This window comes from Papaver somniferum, chromosome 7, assembly GCF_003573695.1.
Source record: "Papaver somniferum cultivar HN1 chromosome 7, ASM357369v1, whole genome shotgun sequence".
NCBI classification, from domain to species: domain Eukaryota; kingdom Viridiplantae; phylum Streptophyta; class Magnoliopsida; order Ranunculales; family Papaveraceae; genus Papaver; species Papaver somniferum.
The window spans coordinates 79758300-79768337 of NC_039364.1; the positions used below are offsets into that span (position 1 = coordinate 79758300).

A 10038-nucleotide genomic window follows, 5' to 3' on the forward strand; every position below is an offset into this window, starting at 1 on the left:
AAAGAGGATATATATGTGTAAAATAAATTTACACATGCTGCAACTAAAAAACATCTGCATCTTCTTTAAGCATGCTTAAAATACAACATGATATATATGTGTAACCTCAAGTTACACATACTGTAACAAAAAAAAACAGCATGTATACAAATCAATTTGAAGTTGTTTTTTTGAAACAAAATTGTTTCTTCATACTTCTCTCAGTATAAACAAAAAGTAAAACAACAAATTAACAGATCGCACATGAAAGAACAACAAAATAATTCAAAAAAAAAATTGAAAACAGATCTGAAATCAAAAACAACATAAAATTCTTACCTAGATTTGTTGTTTTCTTTCTTCTGAAACAATGTTTATTTTGTTCCTCTTCTCAGTATCAAACAAACATGTGTAAGCATCAACAAAAACATGTGTAAGTATCAAAAGTGACAAAAATAGATCGAAACGGTAAAATCAAAATCAATTGAATTTGAAAACTAAATCGAAATCACAATTCGTACCTATTTTGATTTATGTATTCCCAACTGTCTTCTTCCTCTTCTCAGACTCAACAAATTCGAAGCAGAACAAAAATCGTAATCAGTAGAAGATCGAGATTCAAAAAATCGATGAGAAAACTAGTGAATCAAGCAACAGAAAAGCTAAAAACGAACAAACCTATTTGTTGTTCATCAATGCAGCTTCACTATCTCGTCAAATCTGAAAAACAGACGAATACACCTCAACGAATTGAGAGAAAATTCGTTTTCTTCTTCTTCTCGTTTATGTTGTTCTTCTTCTCGTTTTCTTCCTATCAAATTAACGAAAATCAGTATGAAACTATCAAAATTCACGAATTCGTCTGAAGAAAAATCTCCAATTCTGTTTCTGAACGAGAGCGGAGAGAAGAAAGAGCTGAATCTGATTTGGTTTTCAGTTTCTGGTAGGTATAAAACGTCTATAAATAGGGAAGGTTAATTTCGGTATTTTTACTTTTATTAAAAATCCTGATGACGTCAGCAATCCGGGAAAATTGAAAACCAAGCCCAAAAAAAAAAAATTCTGGGCCTAGAAATATCAAAAACGGAAAGTGTGGAGTTGAGGGTGTAAGATCCATTTTGTGAGGCTTGTATATGGTTGAACCCATATAGTAGGGGGTTCTAGTATTTTTCACTTTCCTATTATAGTTGTGTTTCCTATTATAACTGTGTTTGAACAGAAAGGGATATATAGCAAGGACTCTTCTGCAACCTCTACATTAGCTACAAGTACGCTCTTCTCTGCGAATCTGTGGATACCTAAACAATGTTCCGCTTCCATTCCTCTCTGCAATAGCTACAAGTACGCTCTTCTCTGCGAATCTGTGGATACCTAAACAATGTTCCGCTTCCATTCCTCTCTGCAACTCTAATTTTAGGGCAAATTATCCATCGTGTTCCATAATCATGCCATAATTATGGATAACCACGAACGTTCGTTCGAGATAAAACCGAACGTCAATCCCAATTCCCTGATATAGAGGTGATGTTTTTTCCTTCCTTTTTTTCTTTTCTCTTTGATTTTTCTGCAGTTGGATTCCCGCTTTCCCTTATGTTTGCGTAAATATAGGCACTTAGGGCTTTCCTTATTAATACCGGTTGTTCCCTGGCTAAATTCAGTTTTTCTATACAGTTTTTTCTTCTTGGGTAAATCATCTTCGTATTCGACCGCTGCCTGTTCTTCGTCATTCATAGATAGAATTGGATGGAGTGATAGAATTCTATTTGTACAAAAAATAAACTCGAATTTACATAATTTATATTTAAAAAGTTATTAAGTCGCTGGAATCCTAATTTAATACAAATTCTACGGATTATGAGATGTATTTAAATTTGGATAGTACCAAACAATTTCTGAACGATCCAATATATCCTGGCAAAGATTTAACGTATATATAGCTCTCTAATTTCTTCCAAGATCACAACGGGGGCATCCATATGCTAAGAGATTTCAATAACGAGGTAATTTTAATTGTTTCTCACATACTTTAGGATCATAGTTCTGTATGTATTGTGTTCTTTTAACAATTTTTACACAACCACGGGAAAGGACATTCATGTGCAGCCTAGGTCAAAGATAGATGGTGAGGGGAAGGTATAGTACTATGTAACTTGCAGCGAGTTCCATGAGAAAGTGGTGCCCAAGGAGTCCGTCTGCAATTCATCAATCATACTGCCTTGAATGCAATACTTGTTTGATGTCGGAAAGACCAGTGTGTGTATATATGTATGAAATTATCATGGTGGAAATAAACATATGAAACTATGAAACAAAAGTTCTGGAAAACTATCTTCAAGTACATCAAGCTTTTGTAATTCTTAGTGCTGTGCCAATTTTTATTACAACAAAACTTCTGAAAAATAGAAATTCTTCGATCTAGAGCTCGGCTAATTGTTAGACTTCAAATATAGTGAGAATGGTTAAGAAGATGACTAATGATTAAGAAAATTGCTTTCACCGACATGGTTACATATAAATAAGATGTTACATCCGACATGATTAAGAACATTAGTTTCAACGGTATAAAAATGATTTTCTTTACTAAACTATTGTGTAATTGGCAGAAATTCCACCTAGGCAGCATGGGCGTTGATGCAAAACCGGTCACAAAGACTCTCGATGTTTATATTTGTCAGCCAGATAGTAAGAATGAGGAGACAGATCGGAAAGCTAAATTGGCACCTCAACAAAGTGAACAGCCCGTAAGATGCAGGCCTTTGATTGAAGCTAATTGTAATTACTTCAAAATTTACTGAGATAGTATTTTACCATGTAATGGTTTCACATGTCTAGGATTAACGACAGCTACAACAAAGATAACGGAACTGTCATCTATAGATAAACATGTTCCATGAAATAATTTCTTTTTTTTTTCATGTGGATACATCCCGGTATTTAATATCTTCATCATGTAGCTAGCTAAGTTTCTGGATAGTCTTAATAGTGCCAAACAGAGAATATAGTTGTCATTGGAAGTGAATGATATTGTGTCCAAAAAAAGGGAATGATATATTAGTCCGCCGAGAGATGGAAACTTCCAAATACAAAAACTTCAAGAGTTGAGAAGTAAACGTGGAATTCAGGTTCTCAAGAGAGATTGTGAATGAATGCCAAGAAAACGTGGTGCGGGGTTGCGATATCATAGCACAAATTTCCAGTAGCCCATTGATTTGGACCACCCTGCGAATGGGTATGTATATATGTCAAAGAACGCAAATACAAATAGATACATGAACGTTCATGAATCAATCAACGCAACCTAAAATGAAAAGAAACAACAGTACACTACAGGTGTACTCAAATTACACTATGTTAAATATGAAAATGGAAAAGGCTATATAAAGAATATCAACGACCTGTTATGAGTACAGTTATCAAATACAATTGTCAAATGGAAACACATTTAAATTCAGGAAATATTCTAAATACAGCTAATTAACCTTAGATTTGGAGTGACTAAGTTTGCTAATATAATTAGATTTCTTAATTAAAAACGGCTAAATTTGATGCCAAATATTACTTTCAAAATAAATTTAAGATGCAACCCCGACTTTACCTTACATGACCAACAAAACATTGGAACCGCAGGTCCGACCAAACTATAGGCTTGAATCGGTCCTTATATAATTAGATTTCCTATTGTAATTTAATTTTCTTTACTGCTATATATTAAAAGAATTTAAGGGGCCGCGGCAGGGGCTGTAAGTCCTGGCTACTTTGACATGACCTACAAAACATTAGGGCATGTTTAAGGGGTCGCGGCCGGGGCTGTAAGCCCCGGCTACTTTGACATGACCAACAAAACATTAGGACATGTTTAAGGGGCCACGGCCGGGGCTGTAGGCCCCGGCTAATTTGACCCGACCACAAAATACTAGGGTCGCAGGCCCCAACTAAATTATAGACTCGACATTTCTAATCTAATTAGTTTTAGTAGTGACTAAAATTTCGTGGAATAATACTGATCAGCCGACCAAACAACTTTAAAAAATCGAAAAAGGTACGGCCGGGGTGATACCTAGTCACTTTATATAGGCGGGGTTGGAAGAACATAAGGGAGGAGGCCGACGGCCGGAGACGAAAAAGAACAGAAACTAGCAAAAGGAGCAAGAGAGCCGCAAGCAACAGAAGAGGAACAAGATTGTTTACCGGGTGACAACGGTGAAGGATTTAATTTATTCTTTTCTATTGATTATTATTTTTATGGGTTTTAAGAAATCCATTTCTATGTATTGCTAGATTTCATAACCAGGGTTTTTGTGGATTGGAACCACTCTGGGTATTAGGCTACCTTGATTTGACTATATTGCAAATAGATCGTTATGATTTGAATAAATCAATTCCTGATATTGTTAATTGATTAATCAAAATATGAGTTGTTGTTTCACCGGTTTTGTAAAACAAATATATTGGTCTACTTATTTCATATTCCATGTTTGTGTTAAATATTTTGATGGGGTATCCTTATAATATCCGGGTACTATTTGTGAACCTATATTTAGTTTCGTAATTTTCTCATTAATGCAATTTGATGGTGCATGCTTAGGTTCAGTCTTTTGATGTGCCATGCTTAGGGTGTCCCAGTGATATTTGCAACTCTATACATATAATAGGTGATGTCAATAGAATGAAGAGTAAATAAATATTCAAGAGTTGTGTTTCATTTCAGTAATCGAATAGAAATAGTGGTGGATACCATAAAACCCTGGTTAGCATCTTTCTCTGTGAATCTATTTTATTAGTTGAACTTTATTATTTCGTTTTCAATTCCAAAAATCCAAAAATATTGTTTCTCGTTTGTTTATTAGAGATATTGATTACGGTATTTCCACCGCTCCATGTGGGTTCGACCTGTATTTGCCTCTGTCTACTAGTTAGACATCATGGGATTGCGGTTATTATACATATAGCGTTTTCCCATATCCCATCAAGTTTTTAGCGCCGCTGCCGGGGAGCGGCTGTGGAATATTGTAGTTAGTATTTCTGATTTTGTAATTATAGTTCGGTTTTTATTTTTATTTTTGTACAGTATTTTTATTTTATTTTATGATTTCTTTTTCCTTTTGACTTGTTTTGTGTCTTAGAACTTTATTTTAAGTACTTTTTGAGGATTATGACTCCTTCTCAGGAGACGTCATCTAAGATGACGCTTGGAAAATATATCCGTCGAAGTTCACATTATCAGGAGACGTCATCTAAGATGACGCTTGGTGAGTATATGCATTGGTCACCGCATAAGGAAGTTCTTGCTCCACATATGGTAAATGAAGAATCACCTAAAGAAATATATGAGAAGTATTACAAACACACACTGCCTAGTTTGGAACAAAGGTTAAGAATTCTAGCATGCCAAGAGTTATGAAGATGATGATTTAGAGGAACCTGTTTATACAGAAGATATTATTGTTGAGTCTAACGACTAAGAGACAATATACGTTCATAATGAGGTACCTTCTAGTCATTTGAATAGTGAGATTCCTATAAGTCACTTAGTTGCAGAAAATGATGAGGCGATTATTCATGATACTGTTGCTCCACTGAGCTTCTGTTTTGCTGACTCATCTTGTGATTTCCTGATTGCTGATGTGAATGTGGAGGCGATTGGTACTGGTCAGGTAACTGCTGATCTTGAACCAATCTCAGTTTGTTTAACCCATTTTGCAGATTCTGATGATCCTATGCTTATTGACATTGTCAATACATTGCCCCCTCCAATGGTTAATCAAGGCAACTCCATAACATAAATTATTTCCGCGGACTTAGAACCAGATTTAAGAGTTACTGATTTTGATAAACTTGAACCATTATATACAGGTTTAAATCATTGTGTTGAGTTCGATACTTCAATACCTTTTTACATTGTCAATACATTGTTTTCTGATTTCTAGTGAAGATAATGTGTAGACCAAATGTATTTCAGCTAATTTAGAACCTGATTTAGAGTGTGCTTCTCGAATAGAGACTAATATACATTATATGTTTGATGTCCATGAGAGATTTATTTATCTCGACCTTGCATGACTTGATGACTAAGGATTGTTTTCTATTGGGAATGAATTTACACATTTTTTTGGAGGTTTATAGTGTTTGCAAGTTCATATTTTCAGCTGGGCGGATTGGTTGGTTGATCCCCAACTTTTCAGACTCTATATATATGATTGGCAGTTTGCTTTGGGGTACCAACCTCACCTTGTTTGAGAACGTGCTACTGGCAAACAAGGAAACAAATACTTTTCGCTTCATGGGAGTCAACCCATCAGATTTGTTCCCTTTTCTCTATCTTTTATTTGTTTTCTTGTTGCTTATCGCATTTTAGAATTTTCCACATTAATTTCTACGTTGGATGACTCAATTACATTGAGGACAATGTAATTTTTAAGTGTGGGGGAGTGGTCTTTTCGTTAGGAATTTTTGGAATTTTTTTTGCATATTATGACCAGTTGTGTAGCAGGTCTAAAAAAAAAAGATGATCAGCTGTGTTGCGGGTCTTAAAAAAAATTATCATTATGATTTTTAGGGTTATGACCAGCTGTGTAGCGGGTCTTGTGTATGGTATTTGTCATGACCAGTTGTGTAGCGGGTCTTTTGTAAGGTATTTTCTATGACCAGCTGTGTAGCGGGTCTTGTGTATGGTATTTCAAGTTTTCGTTTTATAACCAGTTGTGTAGCGGGTCTAACTCTCTCTTATGATATGACCAGCTGTGTAACGGGTCAATTCTTTGTTTTGCTCGAGGACTAGCAAAATATAAGTGTGGGGGTGTTTGATAAGCACGCAAGTGCTACATTTTATACCCATATTTATATTAGCTAGGACTAAATATTTTGGCTAAAGACAATATTTTAATGCTTTTGTAGAAAGTACAACTGAATTCCATCATGCGGGAAATAAATGCTTAAGTTACGGCTTAAATGACGTTTATGGCGAAAATCACAAAGATATGGATGGCCTAGTACCTTCATATTGTATATTAGCAGCATATAAGTCATCTGCTGCTAATGGAAACAGAGAATTATCTTTGTTTATTTGGTCAAGCACGTGACAAGTTAAGATATAAGTGGAATGGAAACACTCTAACCACATTTGCATACAACTGTTCTTTTAAATTGGAAAGAAAGGGTTACAACTTGAGTTCGAGCACTTTCAACAACAGCATCTCTTGCACTATGGAGTAGAATGTTAACCAAGAAGCAAAGATGGAGTATGGCTGGTTTGATTATACTGCGAAGGTCAATGAATCTGGCAATTGAAGTTGGCTGGCAATGGTCTGGAACGGAGTTTAGCATCTCCTAGTTCTCAGCTGGAAAAGATTGGCAGTGGAGAGACTTGATTGATACAGGCGTGAAAGAATGTGGAAGAACGATCTTAGATGGTCGATCGTGAGAAGATGAGTCGTTGTTGTGGCTTGAGCTGTGTTCGATGAAGATAAATGGAAGCTGGTGAAGCTGATGCTATATATATCAGTGATGGCTGAGATGTTCAAATAACAGTAAAGGCATGGGTTGAATTTGTGGGATTTTGAACGGGTTCTCAAGCCGGAAAAGCAGCTGAATAGATGTTGCTGCTGCTGCCATTAACAATTCAGTTGAGTGAAGATCTCAGGTGCGAATGTAACTGAATGTTAGTTGGTTCACTGGAGAAAGGATGTGTCAAAGATTGCTACTGCCATGGGTTTTGCCTGAAAAACACACGGCAACAAGGAGAAGAGAATTGGCCCGAGTCTCTAATGATTTTGGGGTTTGTTTTGTTGGTCGTGGTTAAGTTGTCTCGGCTAATTGGTTGCAGCCGATGGGGAATCTGTGTTGTCGACGGAGTAAAGAAGCGAAGTGATGAATAGAACGATGAGGAGAGGAGCTGCTGACAAGTTTCCGGAAGTTTGATGAAACATCATAGAATTTGATGAAAATAATTTTGTTTGGGGTTTTTGTATCAATTTTTAAAAATTTGGGGTTTTTGTATCAATTTTGTTTAATATGGAGTTTTCATGGATCCTAACATTTGAACGGAGTTTTTGTACTCCAAATTTGGTCACCTTGGTGTTTTACTACTAGTTGTGAATTATGTAACTATTTTTTTTTACACGAACATACTAAACGTCCCTTGTTTATCTAAGTTAGTCAAATTTTGGTAAAAAAGATGATGACGCGTTGAAAATAACGAAGAGGAAAAACAGAATAGTTGTTAGAGAATGAGACAATTTATTATTTCGTTGAATCATTTAATTGTCCAATTAAATAAAAGAAAGAGGAATTTTTTTTGGGTTTTGATTTTGGAAACGATAACACAAACTTTGGGTTGGTAAGAAGGAGGATTTTGTTGTTGGATGGTGAGATGGGTCTGTCATGGTTCATTTCAGCCGAGATTATGAGAAAAGGGAGAACAATTGGATGTATTGTGTTTTGATTAATGTTGTTATTAATTTCTTGATGGCGGAGAGGGAGATTGATGAGTCTTTGAGAGTTTCTGACGGAATTTGGTCATCTGGTGGTTCTCGATGGCTGTAACTTCAGGTTATATAGGAGTTTTGGAATTTGGATAATCGTGAAAAGATTTGGACTAGAAATTGAGCCACAACACAGAGCTAAAGAAAATTACTACATGAGAAATAGTAAGGAAGATAGTGTTGATGTCGTCGATATTGAGAGCCGAATAATGAATTATGAATGTTGGATAGTGTACGAGATATGAGTTTGTTTGAATTTATGATTAAATTATACGAATGTAAAAGCACATCCTCCTTTCTCTCCAGAAAGAATAACCGTTTTTCTCTGAAATCAGATTTTTCTAAATCTTTTAGATTTTAATCCATATCTGTCAGATTTGGTCTAAAATTTTCAGATCTATTGAAAAATTTGGTTATACATATTATTACTATTTCCTAGTATTGAATAAAATTATCGCTATTAAACGATTCTAGGGCTTGTGAATCATGTTTTTAGTTTATTTTTAGTTGATTTCATTGCTAATGGCTTATGAATGCCAATTAGATGTTTCTAATAGCCGTTTTGGCGTTTTTATTGAATGGATCATTCATATCAACAACAATACAACATCATTGATCACGATTTACCAGAAGTGGTCGAAATTCTCCAGTTACGGGAAGATCAATGGCTAGTAGAGGTGATCATGATAACGATGGGCTGCGCAAATTACTCCCCTTTGGGACATGTTACTCTTAATGAAGAAGAAGAATTCAAATGGCAGAATATAATTTGATATGCCATGTTTCAAATATCTGTTTCATCTATGAAACGAGATATATGTATTTTATCATTGTTTTCATCTTTGATATACTTGAACAAGATGTATTCATTCTTGTTATGTTAATGAAATCAAGATGTTTCCTTAAAAAAAAATCAGAACACACTAAATTTATCCACGGGTATGTAAAGTCACGTACAACAGATGTTTGTAAAAATGCATGACTAACCAGCTTTTCATTATTTTCTTGGTCACAGCGAAGTTATTGTTGTTCGTCATTATTATGGCTAGGTGGGTTTGAGTCTGTGAAGAAGTGGTATACTTTGGTTGGCAACAAGTGGAAATGAGTTTGTAAGGCATTAAACAACAAGGGTGTTAGTTGCAATCAAGCCATGGTGTTGGTTGTATTAGAAAATGTTAGTATTGGCTTGATGTGGGGTTGTTGAGATTTGGGAGCATCTCTTTGTGTTACATTAGAAAGTGGATTCTTATCCAAGTGAAATTGGTGGGACAGAAAAATAGATTTTGGCCAGGTTGCACCGAAGTGCATAATGAATATTCCGACAAGAAATAGGTTTTGTCCAGGTTGCACCGGAGTGCATAATGCATATGCATATTTTCTTACAGAAAATATGTTTTGGCCAGGTTGTACCAAGTGCATAGTGCATATTTTGACAGGAAAATAGATTTTTGGCGAGCATAATGCATATTCTGATAAGAAAACGGAGTTTGATTTGGTTAGGTTGCACCGCATTGGAGAATGCATATTTTGGTGGGAAATACGTTTTAGGCAGGTTGCACCTGAGTGAATAATGCGCATT

General features: G+C 35.4%; 1 long non-coding RNA gene across 2 annotated transcripts; it reads left to right on the forward strand.

Annotated features, from left to right (window-relative positions):
• The first annotated feature begins 1257 nt into the window (after positions 1-1257).
• On the forward strand, positions 1258-2998 carry LOC113292764. Of its 2 annotated transcripts, XR_003331854.1 has the most exons (3): positions 1263-1500; positions 1651-1979; positions 2583-2998. It is a non-coding gene; the product is annotated as an uncharacterized LOC113292764 (long non-coding RNA). The 2 variants fall into 2 exon arrangements; XR_003331853.1 differs by lacking the exon at positions 1651-1979 and having other exon boundaries at positions 1258-1500.
• Positions 2999-10038: the final 7040 nt, after the last annotated feature.